This window comes from Stegodyphus dumicola, chromosome 11, assembly GCF_044657685.1.
Source record: "Stegodyphus dumicola isolate Sdum_Otavi_A_Nest chromosome 11, ASM4465768v1".
Lineage (NCBI taxonomy): Eukaryota > Metazoa > Arthropoda > Arachnida > Araneae > Eresidae > Stegodyphus > Stegodyphus dumicola.
The window spans coordinates 154,115,891-154,135,370 of NC_140778.1; the positions used below are offsets into that span (position 1 = coordinate 154,115,891).

Genomic DNA, 19,480 nt, shown 5'->3' on the forward strand with positions numbered 1-19,480 from the left:
GATAGAAACGAGAATTTCCGAAATTCTCGATCCGCCAGTGTAGCTGGAATGGGTGCCCCAAAATCAGAAATGCATAACATTAAAAAAAAATGAGATAAATGCATAAGAAGCAACAAGAATTCAGCTAGCATTCCTTAAAATATTGAAGCTATTGACTTTTATTCTTGAATAAAGAAATCATTGAGAGAAAAATGGATTGAGTTTACAGCAAAAAGTACAACCTTCCCACGCCGGGAATCGAACCCGGGCCTCCTGGGTGAGAGCCAGGTATCCTAACCACTAGACCACGTGGGATTTACAGTAACAGCGAAACATGCTGAATTTAACAAAAGGAAATATTTAGAACGTCATAATTGCATCGTCTACTACAAAAAATATTGAGTACAGTGACAAATTTAAAATAAGATTTTAATTTACAAGATAAATGATCAGATTTTTTGCGAAGAATCTAAGCTTTTTTAACTAACATAACATAACAGGCTAAAGCCTCGCTACCAGAGTCATACACACTGCTTTCTCAAATTTATGGTTATCATAATTGTTTGCTGTGGATTTGAAAGCCCAGCTTTGAAAGAGACGTACTCTGCTAACAGCGCATATATTCCTGCCGTTACAAATTTACGGAAGCACTTCCGCAGAGAACCCAATAAATGTAAACATCGCCAACTTTGGCGATAATAGTTCAAAGCTGGTAACCTAGCTAATTCATCCTATTCGCTTGTGCGAAGGTTGTCGTTGTTCGCATTTGGAGATTTATATTATTCTTCTCTTATTTATTGTTATTTTTTCTGAATTTTTTAACAACGAATAGATAGAAATATTTTCGCATAATTAAAGAAGTTTTCGTCGAAAGATGCCGGTTCTCGGCTCGTCAGTTCGGGATCAAAGGAAGAAAATATGGCGGGAGGGGTGAATGCTAATTTCTAACATGCTGTTCACGTTATGTTCTTAATTGTTAACAGTTGTAAGCACGCAGAACCATGAGGTTTCCAAATCCTAAAATAATTTTAAAATGTATAAAGTCTAGTTTTATTAACTTAACAATGCTACTGAAGAAAATTTCATTACTGTTGAAGGTTATTTGTATTGTGAAATATATCATGAAAAAGGACAGGTATTTGTTGCAACGTAAAATGCTTTAAGCTGTATGCAAGTAACTTGAAAAAAAAAAAAAAAAAAAAAAAAAACTGAAAACTATGTAAAATGGATGTATAAAGGTCATGCATTCATTAATTTATTACATGGGCATGGCTCTTACCGAAATACATCAATCAACAGGCCAAGTACTTAATAATGAAAAATGACACTTGTAAAAGAAATATTAGTATTCTATATGAATTAGAGAAAATACATATAAGTATAACGTAAACGTAAGTATAAGAATACTAATTTTTATTTTTTAAATGAATTTCTATTTCCCGTTAATACACTGTTTTCTGTGCTAACTTGAATTTAATACAAATTTATTTTCGTAAATCACGTTTAACCTGTTAGTTTTACATCTACACACTTATTATCTGTGAATTTTTACTACCATTATCTGCTAACTTGAATTTACATACACTAAAAACCACGTTTACGGCTCGGCTCATCGGAGCTTGGCGAGTAAAAATGCAACGGCGCCAACGGGTTCTTTCCCGAAGCGCCAACGGGTTCTCTGCGGATGAAAACTTTCTTCAAGAACTTTAAAACCGGCATACATAATGATTTCCTTAATTATATTTTTAATGTATAGTCAGTAAATTATGTAAAAATATTAAGTTGGTATATTTGCCTTATGAACCACCCACTTATTATAACCACATGGAACCACACTGACCGATCACAAACAAACAAAAAAGTTCTGATTTAAACAAAATTTTTTCCTTTTCACTAAACTTTTTGAAAGCCCTCTTTAGAGAGTTTTGATTTGTTTTATCCAAGGAGCCTAATGGAGCTCTGCTGTTTATCAGAACGTAAGGAAAACAACCTAACAGACACAACTTTGTGGTTTGCTTTTAGTTGATTATGCCAAAGCACACTAGAGCTATCTGCCTAAGGGGAGAAGTGCCTTCGTGGAGGATTTTCTGAGGGAACCTGGCTCTTATACACTTTACGCATGGCAAAACCACGAAAACGCCCATGCAGCCAGCCCGTTCGCCTGGAATCGACCAATGTGGACTTTACTGTTCAACCGTGACAAATGCAACATTGACTGGCATTTTGCCAAAATAGTAAGAATCGGTTAAAAGGGTATTATTAATTACTTCCAGCAAAGTGAAGAAGAGATCTCATCAGAGTTTATAAGAGAGAGGGAATTTTCTATGGAAAGAGGGAAGATCCTCCTGTCATCGGATGACACCGTCGTCTTTCGCTCCTTTGTTTGATATTCGCAGAAATAACTACAAACATTCGTTTGATTTCCAAAACTGGAAATCAAGAAACTTTGGAAAACAAAAACAAAACTTTCACAAAAACTTTGGATTTTTTTTTTTTTTTTTCTCATCATATATGAATTTTACGTGAGCAGTGCATATTTCGGGTTTTCATCCGCAGAGAACTCGTTGGCCCTTCGGGAAAGAACCCGTTGGCGCCGTTGCATTCTTACTCACCAAGCTCGCGGTTCATCGACGATGAGCCGAGCCGTAAACGTGATTTTTAGTGCATGCAAATTCAAGTTAGCAGATAAAACAATATATTAAGCATATGGTAGTAAAAATTCACAGATAATAAGCATGTAGATGTAAAACTAAAGGGTTAAACGTGATATACGAAAATAAATTTGTATTAAATTCAAGTTAGCACAGAAAAGAATATATTATTAAGCATAAGACAATATATAAGCATTTATAACGGAAATAAAAATTCATTTAAAAAATATAAATTAGTATTAATATACTGAAATTAACCGGTTAAACGTGATGTACGAAAAAAATTTGTCTTAAATTCCAGTTAACACAGAAAACAATATATTCCTTACACCAGCAGTTGTTTGCTAATTTTGATGACCATGGTGATGCATCAAACTATTCTGTCATCTTAGATAATCAATATTTTTTTTATTTCAATTTAATCATCTATTTATGCTACACCTGCCATCCTCTGAAAGGTTATTGTTAGAAAAGCATTAACAATATATTATCTTGTTTAACAATATATTATCTTGTTAAAATTTTACGCCATAAAAATTGCTTTATTCTCATAATTTAAGATGACAATAACCAATAATAAAAATAAAATCATTACTTAATTAGTTAAAGTGCACATGCACATTTTTGCTGGCTACGAAAACAAATTATTTTAGACTTTGGAAACCTCATGGTTCTTAGAGCTATTAATAATTAAGAACACAACGTGAACAGCCGTGTTACAAATTAGCATTCACCCCTCCTTTCATTCCGAACCGAGAACCGGCATCTATCTACGAAAATATTTCTAACTATTCGTTGTTAAAAAATTCAGAAAAAATAATAATAAATAAGAGAAGAATAATATAAATCTGCAAATGCGAACAACGACAGTCTTAATTCAACAAAATAAACGCAAGAGGAATGGTTGCAAACTTTGAACAAGCGACTGGGATAAATCGGAAGGGTTACCAAGTTAGAACTATTATCGCCAAAGTTGGCGATGTTTACATTTACGTGTTCTCTGCTTAAGTGCTTCCCATATTTCATTACTTACTTTTAAAAAATGAGATCAATAAAAACAATGAAACTGTATTTTTTAGCCGAAATATTCTTTTTGTAGACCCCAAGTCAGTAGGTTCATTTTACGGTATGCGAGCGAAATCTCTCCCGCCCCTCCTAATCATAGTTAATTTAATGTGAGATTATGCAATACTATAATAGAAATTATTTACACAATAAATTCCTTCATTCTTTTTCTCTAAGACAATTTTCCCCTAAGTCTGCATAACAATGCATAGAGGTTTTAAAGCAAAAAATCAAAAAGAAATATATTATTTAATCAAATAATTATAACAATACTTTATTATCATACAATTATTATAACTAATTATTAAGATATTTCTTTTTTTCAGTGTAACATAAACCTTGAACGGAAAAAAAAATTAAGGACAGTTCTATTTCTCTCGTTCTATTAGACCGATTGACGAAATTTAATTTGCATTTTTCATGTCATATTATTAACTTAATTAATTAATATAATTAATTAATATTTCATGTCATATTATTAACTTAATTAATTAATATTATTAATTAATATATAATATAATGCATTTTTCATGTCTCAAAAACACAATTTAGGATATAGATTTGATTTATACATAATATTGTTCAAACTTAGGTACTCTGATAAAATATCGAACTTTTTCTGAAATGACGTATAGATTTTATTTTTTTCCATTTTTCGATTCTACGATTCAAATTATCCCAAAGTGCCAAGTTTTGGAAAAATCGGATGAGTAATTTTTAAAAAATTTGCTCTCAAATTTTTATCTTGTCAATGTTAATTGAATTTGGTATATATTTACTGATATCTTTTTTTCGAATTAAACTTACTGGATTCCTTTTTTTCCACATTTCGAAATTTAGGTACAAATAACATAATAAATTCGCAGTTGTTTTCTGATTTGTTTTTTAAGTTTATATTTTTTTAGTAACTGTTATAAATATGTATCTAGTATCTTAGTTCAAGTTTTGATGATAATACCCCGGGGGGGGGGAACAAATTTATAGTTTCCCAACCGTTCCCCCTTTCATTAACCTCTCGAGATGACTGTAGTGTTTTAATTGTTCCAATGTTCGAAAGAAATCTTCGAAACATGCATGCATCCTCGGGCTTTCGAACCTTAGGACCAAGACTATTGCTTCACTACCACCATGTCAACAGTATAGCTTTTAATGGAATCTGGAAAGCCTTTACATTACACAAGGAGGAAAAGAAAACTTTTCCAACACTTCCATTAGGGTTTGAAACAAGATCAATTTATCAGCGTGCAATGGTTTCGATTGCTGGTGGACTCTCCTCACTGATTAAAAACATAAATAATAAAAAGAAAGGAAGTATTGTGGTGCCATCTATTGCATAGAAATCTGATTAATATTAATTAAACTTTTCAAATAAAAATTGTATAAAATAAAATTTCAGAGTGAGCTGCGGTGAATAATTTGCAGACAACAGGATTAGAATTAAAATCAGTAATTCAAGATGGTAAATTTTGATTAATTTTTGTTCTTCTTATTATTAATTTACTTAGTGCAAAATATCAAAAAGAAATATAATAATTAATCAAATAAGTATAACAATAATTTATTATCATATAATTATTATCACTAATTATTCAGATATTTCTGTTTTTCAGTGTGTATTTCTTGCATGGGGGGGAAAAAATAGGAAAAATTATATTTCTCTCGCTCTACTGGCCGGATTGGCGAAATTTAATTTGCATTTTTCATCTCATATTATTAACTTAATTAATTAATATATAATATAATAATTCATATTATTAACTTAATTAATAATATTATAACTAAATTAATATTATTATTAGCTTAAATAATATTTATTTTGATAAATGTTTATTATTTAAAGATTTTAATTTTTTAAAATAAAATTTTAATGCTTTGTTTTGCATATGTTAATATATGATAAACAGTACTAAAAGAACCTTCTAACTTTTCTGCTGTAACTTTATTATTTGCATTTCCATTTTATGCCACATGCCAATGAGCCTATTAATCGTAAAATCTTTCCTCTCCTCTTTATGCTTTTGTGTTGCATCGTGTGTATATATATATATATATATATATAAAATACCAAAACTAATTATAAAAATTATAAATTTTAAAAAATTATTAAAAATCTATTATGTATTAAGTTTTATAAATTCTCGCTATCCCTAACCTTTCTCGAGCCATGTGGCTCCCTCTAGTGAGCATCAAGTTTACTACTTATGTAATTTTCCTATTTTCTGCTCGATTTTATGTAATTCTGATGAGGAGGTACATGGTTTTGAACCATAGGCCCTCCGTAATTTTTAATCATTGGTTTTGGCTATTGTTGCAACGGTTACTTATTTTTTCCTTAATGATTTACAATTAGGTTTTAAATACGTTCCGTGTAACTTAGGTGTTAACATGCCCGGTATTCGAGGGTTAGACACATGGAGAGAAGAAAACCGCTATTTTATGTTTCATAGATCAGTCGCTGGAGGTGTCTACTCAAAATTTGTTTACGTATTTGATAATGATACGCAAAACATTTTCTGAACCTGTAAAGCCACCAGCGGCGTAGCGATAAAGTCGCTTAACGCTGGTAATTCGACCTGGATTCTATTCCTGACAAATGGGGTGGCTGTATGTTTTTTTTTTTTTTTTGAGGTTTTCCCCATGTGAAACGTGGACACGAACCAGTTTTCCTTAGAAGGTCCTCCCCGAAGGCATTTTTCCTTAGGCAGATAGACAGTGCGTGTTTTGCCATGATGAAATAAACCAACCAAACTATCATCACAATAATTAAATTGTCAAGATTTTCTATCTTGTTGACTTTCATGTTCTTGAGTGATTGACAAAGCCACGCCTTCTAAAGAAACAATGCTTCGGATTTCATCATTCTTTACAATAAACTTCTTACTGTGATGCCATCGTTCTTTATAATAAACCTCTTATTATCCTCATTCTCTACAATAAACTTCTTATTGCAATCATTCTTTATAATAAACTTCTTGTTCTGACTGCAACATTTCTTTTATAGTTTCACTCAAAATATATTTAAAGTCTCTCTCTCTCTGCATTTCCTTTTTTAATTGTGAATTTATTGCTAAATCCTACATTTCTTCCATCAAACAGATTTTCGGTTGGTTAAAATCTTGCCATTTAATTAAAATAACTGTAAAAAAATTGGGAAAACGTGGCGAAAACTGAAACACATGAAAATTTAAGAAGATTTAGAGCCCGAAAATTTAAGTAGTAACTACTTATTTTCGTTAGTAAATGTGTGTCTAATACATTACTTTAGTTGCACTTTTGAAAGTTTGTTATGAGAAGCAAGTTATTTTTTATTTTACAAGCGTTTAGGCTTACACACTGAATATTTTTTCCAAACTAAAACTTTAACGTAAATATAAGCTCTAACTTAAATATATGAAACTTTTCATCGGTCTTGTTTTAGTAGGAAAAAAAAAAAAAAAAAAAAACTAATTTTTAATGAAACAACTAAAAGCTAATCTTCATTCTCACACGGAAAGTATCGTTTCAAATGGAAAGTGCGGTGTGACAATTATCCGTAACTTTCACTAACTATTAGATTTAAATTAAACCTTACAATATCTTTCTTGATTAGTGTCACAATATCGCACAGACCAGAAAGTTATGCAAATTGAAGGCATACAACATACTTTAAAAATAGTATTTTAACTTATCGGAGTCTTCGTAGCATTGTCACTGTTTTCCTGACGAAATGCAAGGTCAAAAATTAGATAATAACAGAGTTCCTCAAACTCCAGTCTTGATATTTCGACATTCCGCATAACTCGACGATCCCCCTATCTATCTTTGAAATAAGATGGTGGTTTTGAAATAGCTATCCTGTAATAATATTCACCATTGTCTACAGCTCGCAGTCACTACAGCTACACTTAAATTACTGTATTACAGTAATTACAGTAGATATTTGAGTGTATGAATAAATGCATTTTCTCTATTCTGTTCAATCACGGTAACCTGCTTGGCAGTTTTTTATTTCCTTGTACGAAGTAAAAAGGAAGTATTGTAATCGCGAAAAGTTTCAGGCATCATACTTCAACGCAAAAATCCATTTTCACCCCTATCGAATGCAATTCAATGATGTTTTTGCGTGACATCTGTACGTAAGGACAGGATAAAAGACACTTTTCCTCCAAAAAAATTATAAAACTGCTTTAAAATGAATTCTGAAGAGAAATTTTCGTGGCGTCTGTACGAACGTATGTATCTCGCATAACTCAAAAACGAGTAGTCTCAGAACTTTGAAATTTTGTATATAGGACTGCTATAACATGCAGATCTGCACCTCATCTTTTGGTTGCAATCGCCCGAGTCAAAAGTAAGAACTACTTTTCTGGCTGAACAACTATGAACTACTTTTCTGAGTGGATATATATGTATATAAATCCACTCTGTTGTATGTATATAAATCCACTCTCAGTGATGTATATAAATCCACTCTCAGTGATCTTACTTTTTTTATTCTTATATGTTTGTAAATTGTGCATTTTTTCTTTAAAAATGATTGACTTATGTTGTTCTTATCTTCCGGTTAAGGTTTTTATCCCTTTCGTTATTCTGGAAGTAATATTTGTACAATTATGAACAATTTAAAAGCCGTTTAAGTGCCGTTAAGTTTTAAATAACATGGCGGACATATTTGTTTACATTTGAAACAGCAGGATTGTAGATTTGTTGCCAATCTAGAGAAAGTAAACTTCTCAATAAAAAAGATAATGCCTTCTTTTATTACTGCGAATTAAATCATGTTTAATGCATTCTGGAATTTATTCGAGGAAATAAGTGTTTAAGATTTACTTCATAATTTTCAGTACAGGCATCTTGAGTTTTAATGTATTTTTGCCTTGTCGTGAAGTGAGAACTGAAATTATTGAAGGAGAAATACTGAATTCGTCTGTGAAAAACTGTTTCGTTTTTACTGTAGTTGTTGTGGTTCTTTGCTTAATTTTTTTTTATACATCGTTCTAGGTTTATTATAATAATTTAATAGAACATGTGGCAACGTTTAGATAATTATTCAAATGGTATAAATTTTGTGCATACTGAGTTATAATATGAACTAAATATAACTCTTTTAAGTGAACCTAGGGCCAGAGTGTCGCTATAGTAAACAAATGTAGTGAATTTTAAAGAGTGTATTTATTCTATTGTGGTTTATGCGCTATCGACGAAGTAGATTTAAAGGTAAACAAATATAGTGAATTTTAAAGAGTGCATTTATTCTATTGTGATTTATGCGCTATCGACAAAGTAGATTTAATTCAATTCAATAAGTCTAAATGAAATTGCAAGAAAAAAATGCGTATAATTTAATATTCGGTACAAGGAAGTCATGTGGTGCACATATCAGATTTTTTAGCTTTGTGACATTAAATCTAAGTTTCAATGATGAAAGGCTGAAGAAAGCCAGATAGGTGCTATCAGTACCCATTCATATTTCACTCTGCTACTAGCCACCAGGGAGCTTGTCAGAAGTTTTGCAGCTCTACTATATTATAAGCTAAGCTTTCAACTCAAACCGAGTCTTTTTTTTTTTTTTTTTTTCATTCTGCAACGAGACTTTATCTAGAATCGTAGACTTTATATAGATTTTATCTACAATGCAAAAGTGTTGTGCTGTTCAATCAGTACGACAGAAAATATTGAACAAGAAGAAAAGAAAATAAATAAATGGACATGAAGACGGAAATAAAATTCGATGCCTTAAACGGAGTAGACGAAGTGTAAGGTACTAAAAGTATTGCGCAGGTCGAAAAATTATAATAAGTTGAAAAAGAAGTTCCAAAGGGAGTCTTGTCGTGCGAAAGGAATATGTAGCAATAGTTTAAAGAAAATTAAATGTATGAAAGTGTCAGAGAAGTCTTATATTTGTAACTTAGGCTGTTTAGAAAGGAAAAAAAAAAAAAAAAAAAAAAAAAAAAAAAAAAAAAAAAAAACCTTAATACTTATTTCAAGAAAAGTGCTGGCCAGCTATTTTCCAAAGTGAAAAAAAAAAAAAAGAAACGCCCGAACAGGGACTCGAACCCTGGACCGTTAGGTTAAAAGCCTAACGCTCTACCGACTGAGCTATCCGGGCTTGGAGAAAAGAGGCAAAAAAACTATTGTTATTCTTCTAAAAATTTTTCTCTTAAATCTGTTAAGTTTCTTACACATATGATAAACAATTACACGGTGATTGCGCAGCTGCGAGGGAAATCATTGCAGACTAGTTCTTAAAAAAGAAGATACTGATCTGAATCGTTCTTTTAATGCGTTGACAGTTAATTTTAGACTTTTCACAGGATTTGACTGACCTACTTGCTCGTTTAGTTTCTTTTAAATGTTAGTTTCCCTTTGCCCTTTTTTGTATAAAATCTGAAAAATTCTTAATGCTTAAGCTTTAGAATACATATTGCTCTTCAAAATCATAGTGACACTGGTAAAAATTATTGGAAAACTGTAGAATTAATTGACTGATAACCAACCAATCAGCATGCTTCTGAATCTGCTTGAAGTTTTTTAAAATATTTTTTTTTTAAGGAAGATGGATCAATGAAATGATATCCTGTCTGGAAATTGAACTTAGACCTCTTAGGTAACAGATAAGTAATCTAATGACTGGACCACATGTGACACTTCACCAATTCAAAGTGCATCACTTAAACAAATGTTTTCCCCACTTAAATCTTTAAGATTTATATAAAAGGTTCTAGGAGGCTGCGGAAAGCAGATTTTATATTACCCAAGGAGGTTAGAATAGAAGGAGGGAGGGTTCGCAGTTTCCTCCACTATCGGGGAATGAAACTCCACGGAACAAGCGGCGTCCATGTTTGTTACTTCAAAACATTGCAATACGGTAGTGAAACGTACGTGTTTGTAAGCTGTTCTATGCATGAATTTTCCAGTAAAAATATGTTAAATTTATAATGAAATGCTTCGCTATTGTTAGTTTTTTGTTTTAAAGTTATAAAGGTGATATCTGTAATTTACTAAGTACAGAAAATCATTAAGAAATATTTCGAAATCTAAATGCATGTGCATAACATTAAAGCCTTTACAAATTATGTTTCTGCATAATTTCAAGAATTTGTTTAGGTTTTATTAGCAACTTCTCTGGTATACTTTCCAATTGCTTCTTTAAGAAGTGATATTTCTGATTTATTCGCAATATTATTATAATTTATTAAAGAATCATTTTTACCTGAAATTAATAGCAGATAATTATCTAAAAAAATGGTAACATGTTGCTTTTTTTTTTTTTAAATGAAAGTTTTAAATAGATTCTTTTCACAATCAACAACCTTATATCAACAAGAAAATAAATCTTAATAAAATAAAACAGATTTATGTGAATTCAATGATTTCAGTTTATGCGCGTTTCATATTTATGAATCTCAAAGAAATTACCTTGAATTAAACTGAATTACAGAAATATACCTATATAAATTTTTGGATATATCTTTTCACATGTTCAATTGTGTAAATATTTTACTTACGTTTATCGCTATACTGCTCAGAAATTTGTCAGCTTATGCAAAAACATTTTAACAACAGAACAGTTTATCTTGATCAAATGCACAAATTATATTCGTAACAGTTCACAGAACTTAAGAATGAATAATAATTAATACATAAGGAAAAGCGTTGCTTTATTTAACACCTTTACAATTCATAAAAATAGCAACAATTAATTTCTTACGTTTCATGAAAATTATAAAACGAATTATCTAAGCGTTCAAATTATACAGCAAGCATATAATCCTAGCATATATCATTGTATGTTAAGGAACGAAGATACCAGCTGTAAGCAAAAGCATTAAAATGTATTGTATTTAACATGTTTCGATTATTATTAAGTCTTTTTTGTCACATCTGTAAAGAAAACAACATGACATTGTGACATTTTTTTAACATATTTATGAAATTACATAAAAAAAAAAAAGAAAATACTTACGAGTGAACAGTAATCCCAGAAATATTTTTCGAAAATCTATTTGTGCATCCATATGCAATATAAGCAGACATGCTTCAAAAAGAAAAGGTTAAAAAAAAAAAAAAAAATGTTACAATTACAGACTTCCTTGCACAAGTCACAGTGATAACAGTAACATGGCCGCCAAGCTTCACCGTTTGAGTTGAACCTTCCCTCCTTCTATTCTAACCTCCTTGATATTACCCAGGCCGCCCCATTGAACTCTCGGAAGCACTTCCGCAGAGAACCCGGTAAATGTAAACATCGCCAACTTTGGCGATAATAGTTCAAACCTGGTAACCCATCGGATTTATCCTATTCGCTTGTTCGAAGTTTGCAACCATTCCTCTTGCGTTTATTTTGTTGAATTATCACTGTCATATATTATTATTCTCTTATTTATTATTATGTTTTCTGAATTTTTTAACAAGGAATAGATAGAAATATTTTCATAGATAGATGCCGGTTCTCGGTTTGGGATGAAAGGAGGGGAGAAAACTAATTTGTAACACGGCTGTTCACGTTGTGTTTTTAATTATTAACAGCTCTAAGAACCATGAGGTTTCCAACGTCTAAAATAATTTGTTTTGATAGACCTAAAAAATGTGCATGTGCATTTTAAATAATTAAGTAATGCTTTTATTTTTATTATTATTTTCATCTAAAATTATGAGAATAAATTAATTTTTATGGCGTAAAATTTTAACAAGATAATATATTGTTAATGCTTTTCTAACAATAACCTTTCAGAGGATGGCAGGTGTATGCTTAATAATATATTCTTTTCTGTGCTAACTTAAATTTAATACAAATTTATTTTCGTATATCACGTTTAACCGGTCAGTTTTACATCTACATGCTTATTATCTGTGAATTTTTACTACTATATCCTTAATATATTGTTTTGTCTGCTAACTTGAATTTACATGCACTAAAAATCACGATTACGGCTCCGCTCATCGTCGATGAACCGGGAGCTTGGCGAGTAAAAATGCAACGGCGCAAACGGGTTCTCTGCGGATGAAAACCTGAACTCACTACCATAATGCACATAAGGAAACCGCCAGAAGAGAGATTTGAAGCTTGGACTGTGTAGGATAAATGATCTAACATTCTACCGACTGAGAATTCAGTTCATTGAGGATTCAGTTTCTTAGATTATATCTAGGCCTAAAAGTGCTATTGTATTGTCAGGACAAGAGAAAATATTGAACCAGAAACAACAAAAGAAACAACATGATAATGAAAATCAAACATGTCTTAAAGGGACTGGACAAAATTGCTGTGGATCTAGGTGTTAGTTGAACTATTATTATAGGGTGTAACGAAAAACGCCCAAAAGCAAGTCCTGTTGGGCGAAAAGATCATCTACTAATAGTTTAAAAAAAGTAAGTGTGAAAGATGAAGAACATAAGAAAGTGATATATGGGGTATAAATAGCAAAGAAAAAAATTAACCCTTATTTCGAGAGTAAGCAGTGCAAGTGGATGCCTTACATAAAGGGCTGCTATTATTTCGATACTGAAAAAAGAAACCGCCCGAACAGGAACTCGAACCCTGGACCGTTAGGTTAAAAGCCTAACGCTCTACCGACTGAGCTATCCGGGCTCATTTAACTGCCTTAAAAATAACATCATCGTGTATCAAAACCTTTTGACGATTAATCTGCTTGATTAAAAAATCAGTCAAATGCATGATTAAATGCCTCATTTTAAGGATTGGTTTTATCATCAGTCTGTTTGGTTAATTTTTGAACTATCGTAACTTGGTGACTTTTGGCAAAAATTTGGCGACCAACCCTGCTACAGTAACCTGCTAGTTTGTTTATGGACACCATTTTGTTTTCACGAAGAAAAGGCATTTTTTTTTTAATCAACATTTTTTTCCAACAATCTGCTGTCCGAATTACGCTTATGCTAGAACTTTTATGGTTTATGCTAGAAGAGTGCTTAATCATGACGAAGATTAGGTGCGAAATTGAAAGAAAGTGCAGAATCGCCCACTGCTTGCCGCGTTTTTAAGAATTGCACATACACGGTATCATCTATGTACACGTCGACCTATTTTCACTTAAAAAAAAATCCCAGAATTGCACAAAAATGGCATTGCGCACACTCTTGACTTTATCCATGTACACTGCTAAAGTCCTAGCTAGTAACCTTTATCGCCTTACCAAAATGTCGCCAAACTACCTGTTACCATATTCCAAAGATTAGCCGTCTGTTTCTTCGGTAGAAAAGTTTCTAATATCGTAAAATCTGTCAAGAAAAGCACTTCTTATTTTCGACGGTGACTCATCCCATCTTACAGCAGAACTTAAGTTAGGAGATAAGATCTTAATAGCCCTGTTTTTTTCTCCTAACATAAATACGGCATGTCATCCAATAACCCAGGGTATTTAGAAGCACTGAAGAGGAGATACGGGCGTGAATTTCCTTCATATCTTGTCTTAACCATAGTGAAAGAGTCCAACATGATCGATAAACCAACCAGGTTGGGCATAGTAAAATAAATATCTGAATCTTGGAATAAAATCCATTATATGCCCTGCAGGGTTTTCTTGTAGGCCTTGTTTGTTCCTTGAGAAAGTTGCTGGACCATTCCGGAAACGAGTTTCTGGACAAAACAACGGAGAAGGAAAATTGTAAGATAGGTGGACGTATTGAAGAAAATCCCAAGAAGAATGAATGGGGCATGATAAAACATATGAACATTTAGAAGATGGTGAAATAGTTTCGCCAGTGCAGAAGAATAAGGATAAAAAATGAAGATGAATCATAAGATAAGCATATAGAAGACAATGGAAAAGTTGAAATTATGACTGAGAGTGAAAATTATGTCGGTGAAGGAATTTTCTGTTACTTGGTGAAGCAACGTGCATCTGTCGCAGACATTTTCTTTGTTCGTCTTTTACGTGATGAAGGTGAACGAAGATGAAATGAATGTGAGAAGCAGTCTGGAAACATTTCTTTACTACAAAGAACTACTAATCATTTTTTCAGGTTGCGTATGTAAGTTTTTTTTTACACCTTTTAACAACTGTGTATTTGTAGTTTTCTGTGCCCTATATTGCACTAGACCTTTCATTAGACTAATTTGTTGGAAAATACGTATTAGCAGTTGTGAATAACAACCCCTACTATTTAAAAACTCGACATTTTCGGTAACTCGTCATGTTCTCGTTCCCCATTAAGCTGAGTGTTCTGGAATGCTCAGCTGGGTTGTTGGCTTAAACGGTTATGCTTTGAATTACAGATTTGTTTTCTAAAGATTTGAACTTTAGATATAAGAAACACGTTGATCTTTGTAACTAAGTAGAAATCTTTGCTGTAATTTCAGTTATAAGCTACCAAAAGTAATTAAGACACAATAATTCCAATTCGTCTTTGCCTTCGGCCTTTAAAGAAATTATGTTTTAGTTCTGGTTTCATCAACAGATGGCGCCACTTGCTTATTCCTGTCCAGGCTTTCTTATCGTATATAGTCATTATTTCCTATCTTACTCATTTGCGATTTTGCAGCTGAGGATGGTGGTTCGGTAAAAAACCATCGAAACTAGTCCTGCGAAAATTTTCAAAATATAACTCTGATTTTTGTTGTTTGACTTCTGAATTAGTACCAAAAGTAACTTAACAAATTTTATTAGACCAAAAGGGATGTTAGTCTTGAAACGGCATTTTGCATTGAATCACTATAAACACCTTATCAGTTTTCTAACTATTGCCACCAAATATTATCACCTTATATTATATTTAAAGAAGATAAATAATGAAGAATCTCTATGAATGTATGCATGTTTCTCGCACTGTAAAAAAAGAGGTACCTAGAGGCATCAGATTTTGACTAACGTAGTCCTCCACCCGAACATGGTAACTTCAAAGCCCGAAATTTCAATCCTAAATAACCTACCTCCTCTCTAAATAGCCTGAAAGCCCGAAATTTGAGTTTCGAATTTGTTTTATTATCTCTTTCATATTTTGTAAAGTTTAACGAATTTTTGATTGACAAACTCGACAATCAAAGCAACACTGCACAGAAAAATAAAAACATTTTATCTCCATCGCGTAAGGCGGTCTATCGGAAATTCTAAAGGTATGCTGTTTTTAAATATTTTGTGATTTGCTGTTGAATCAAAGTTTATGTAGCATAAGTGCCAACGACATGATATTTAATAATGTAAACACAAAATATTAATAATAAGACAAACAAAAGGTTTTATAAAGCCATCTTCGTAAGAAAACTGAACATGAACATGATGAAGGGGGGGGGAATGAAAAAAAATCTGAAAGGCTTTTTTATTTTTATTTATTTTTTTTTTCAGACATTTTTGAGAGCATTTGGGCTGACGCCAAATTGGACTAAAAGTATTCAAAACAGGATATCTTTAGAATTTCTGAAAGCTGGAGAGATAAAAAAATGTTTTATTTCCTACAGTGTTGGCAGTGCTTGCTTTGAAATCTTTGAGTCTTTTAACCAAACATTCGTTAAAGTCTTACAAAATATGAAATAGACAATAAATTCGAAATTCCAAATTCGGGCTTCCAGGTGCCCGAGTTTAGGTGGATGACTATGTTGCTCAAAATTTGATGATTCTAGGTACCGTTGATTTTTTTTCACAATGAGAGAAATATACTTATATTCCTGCAGATTCTTTATTATTTAGTTTCTTTATACATGTTACCGTGAAAGACCGAAATTGGAGAATGTCGACTTTTACCGGAGAATGTCAACATTCACCAAATACGTCGGTGAAAGATCGAATATTGCACTACATTCTTGTATATTCGGACCCTCACCGGTGTATGTCGACAATCACAGATATGCTCTGGTGAAAGTCGAAAAGAGAGGTCATAAAGTGCCATAATAGTTTAAGTTGTTGCAATAAATAAGATTTGAATCACATAATTTAGTAAGTTTTTTATTATTGTTATTTTATTTTCTCATTTAGAATGTACTGTATAATTAAGTAAGTTTTTAACTTCTATTACTTTCCTTTCTCATTTTGAATGTATTGTGTGTTTTAGGTTCTCATGTTTTTAAGTTCTTATTTCAAGTCTCAAGTGGGTTTATTCGCGACTGAATTACGGAGAAGAAAATATAATATTGTTATATGTTCAACATATAATATTGTTATATATTCCATTAGTACATGGTGAATGTTATACTTTCAACATATAATGAATATGTTATATGTTCAACATATATGAATATTGTTATATGTTCAACATATAATATTGTTATATATTCCATTAGTACATGGTGAATGTCGACATTGACCGTTGTAAGTTAGAAATAAGAGTATTTGGAAAATATTTCGGACATACACCAAGAGACTATGTGAATGTTGACATTCACCCTTGAAAGTCGACATTCTCCAGATTTCGGTGTTTCATCGTAACATATATAATACCGCCCGATAACATTTTGTAGCAGCAATTTGAAAAGTGATACACTGCATTTAAGTGATTCAGCAGCGTTAACACTTAACGCTGCATCAGGAATTTTAAAAGTATACTGTTTTAAAATTTTTTGTAATTTTGCTGTTGAATTGGGATATGTCGCAAGTGCAAAGGAAATGATACTTAATAATAAAGCTAAAAAGACGAAAAAAGGGGGGAGAGGGGTTAGTAGAAGTAAGTGTAACAGCAGGGTGGTAGAATGCGAGGTCAGCGAAAGCGTAAAAAACCTTACCAAACTCTTTTGGGCGAACGTTAAAAACTGAAACCCTTCAGTTTTTTGTTTGTTTGTTTAGTGGCTTAGATTTTTAATTTTAAATGTATTTTCTATTTACATATAATTAGTTTTTAAGGGCAATACCTAACCAACAGGCTAAGCGAACATCGTGGTCAGCCATTATGTTGAAAGTTAAATTTTAATTAATTTCACACAGCAAAATTTTTTTGTTATGGTAGATATCTACTGAAAGATGTAAGTAATTTGAACACTATTAACATTTTTAGAGGATTAATCTTTAACGTTCAGTCTTTTAGCATCGTGCAGAATACTGCATTCATTATTTGTGAAGCATTTATATTAGAATATAACACACTCCAGTTTCTTGCAGGTGTCTGTAGGTTATATGTTTTTTTTCTTTATTTTTTATTTTATCTTATTTATGTTTTCCCAGTTCACGATATATAAAAAGCTGTGTTATCTCAATCTTCAATTCTGGCCTTTAGAACTTATCTCCGTAACTCAGCTAACTCCATCTCGTATAGAAGTATAATTTCCCTTAAGTGGTCTTTTGTTTGCAGGTAAATTTTCAAAATGGCGAGTCTCGCAATGACTAAATTTAACGGTCTTTTCTCAAAAATAGTATATTGTAAGTCAGTTTACAAAGGTGAATTAAGGAATTCAAAAGCTACTTCTGAAGAAACATTTTAATCCTTCGTTATTTGTAGTAAATGAGAAACCGGATCTTCGAACCATAATTTCATCGTAGAATAATGATTCCCTTTGTTTCTCGTTGCCATTTTATGAAATCAAAGTATGTTATTCTACAGAATAACTTTCTCGGAAGTTTTAACTGCGCAATAAGGTGTAATTTAATGAAATAGAAGGGGAATTTATGATAGTTGTAATATATTTTTTCTTTTCTTTTCATACTCTAGATATATAAGACAGTCAGTTTATGGTAATTGGTATTTTATAGCAATGAAAACACGTGCATAATGGGTGAACGTGAATTTAAAAAAAAAAAAAAAAAAAAAAATTATTTCTTCTTTTAATCATGAAAAAGAAAACTTTGCTTTTGCAATAAATGTAAATCATGTTTACTTTTATTATAACTCCAGATCATGCAGTTTAAGAAAATATTAAACACAAACTCCAAAAAAAAAAGTCTGAAAATTTCCGAGATTTTATGTTACGTCTAAAGAAGCTCTTTTTTTAACGTTTTGTGTGTTACATTTATTTATTAAATAGCATGTTCTTCGCACTTAAACAAAATTCAGTTCAACAGCAATATTACAAAATAATTTAAAAAGAGCATATCTTTAGAATTTCCGATACAAATTCTTGCGCGCTGGAGATAAAAATGTTTTACTCCGTACAGTGTTGTCATTGCTCGCTTTGAAATCGTTGAATTTGTTAATCAGAAATTCGTTAAAGTTTTACAAAATATGAAATCGATCATAAAACAAATTCCAAATTTCAAATTTGGTCTTCTACATGCCCATATTGGTAGGAGGATTACGTCATTCAAAATTCAATGGCTCTAGGTACCGTTGTTTCATCACAATGCGAGAAACAGACACACATTTACGCAGATTTTTCATTATTTAATTTCTTCAAATATAATGCAGGACTCTAACATTTGGTGGCAACAGTTTGAAAAGTGATTCGCAGTTTATAGTGATTCCACACGAAATCATGTTTCGAGACTAATAGCCCTAGGTTCGAGTGATTTTCCCCATGAGTAACCTATATATGAGCCAGTTTCGCTTATAAAGTCCTCCACGAAGGCACCCCTCCCATTATTTGCGAATAGCCCTAGTGTGATTTGCCGGAATTTGAATAAACCAAACCAAACTTCTGAGCTAACGCTCCTTCGGGGTAAAAATTTGAAAGAATTGGGATTTTAACGTCGCACCGAAGGATTTGTTAAGATTTTTTATACTCTCGCTAAGCTCGCTTATCGGCTGTTGGACTCCCTTATAGTAAGAAATTTTTTTTCTTCTTTTTAACTTCATTATTTAGTATCGCTTTCTTCGTACATACGCCCTATATAACTTCAGAACAAAAACACAAAAACTTTAAAAACAGCACATCTTTAGATCTCCCAATAGAGTACTTTAGAGTTATGATAAATAGAAAAGTACGT

The 19,480-nt window shown here is 31.8% G+C and overlaps 3 non-coding genes across 3 annotated transcripts; all 3 read right to left on the bottom strand.

Moving 5' to 3' along the window:
- Positions 1 to 222: 222 nt before the first annotated feature.
- TRNAE-CUC (transfer RNA glutamic acid (anticodon CUC)) lies at positions 223 to 294 on the bottom strand. Its single transcript has one exon. It is a non-coding gene; the product is annotated as a tRNA-Glu (tRNA).
- A 9,416-nt stretch (positions 295 to 9,710) lies between these two features.
- On the bottom strand, positions 9,711 to 9,783 carry TRNAK-UUU (transfer RNA lysine (anticodon UUU)). The gene has a single exon. It is a non-coding gene; the product is annotated as a tRNA-Lys (tRNA).
- Positions 9,784 to 13,193: 3,410 nt separating this feature from the next.
- On the bottom strand, positions 13,194 to 13,266 carry TRNAK-UUU (transfer RNA lysine (anticodon UUU)). Its single transcript has one exon. It is a non-coding gene; the product is annotated as a tRNA-Lys (tRNA).
- Positions 13,267 to 19,480: the final 6,214 nt, after the last annotated feature.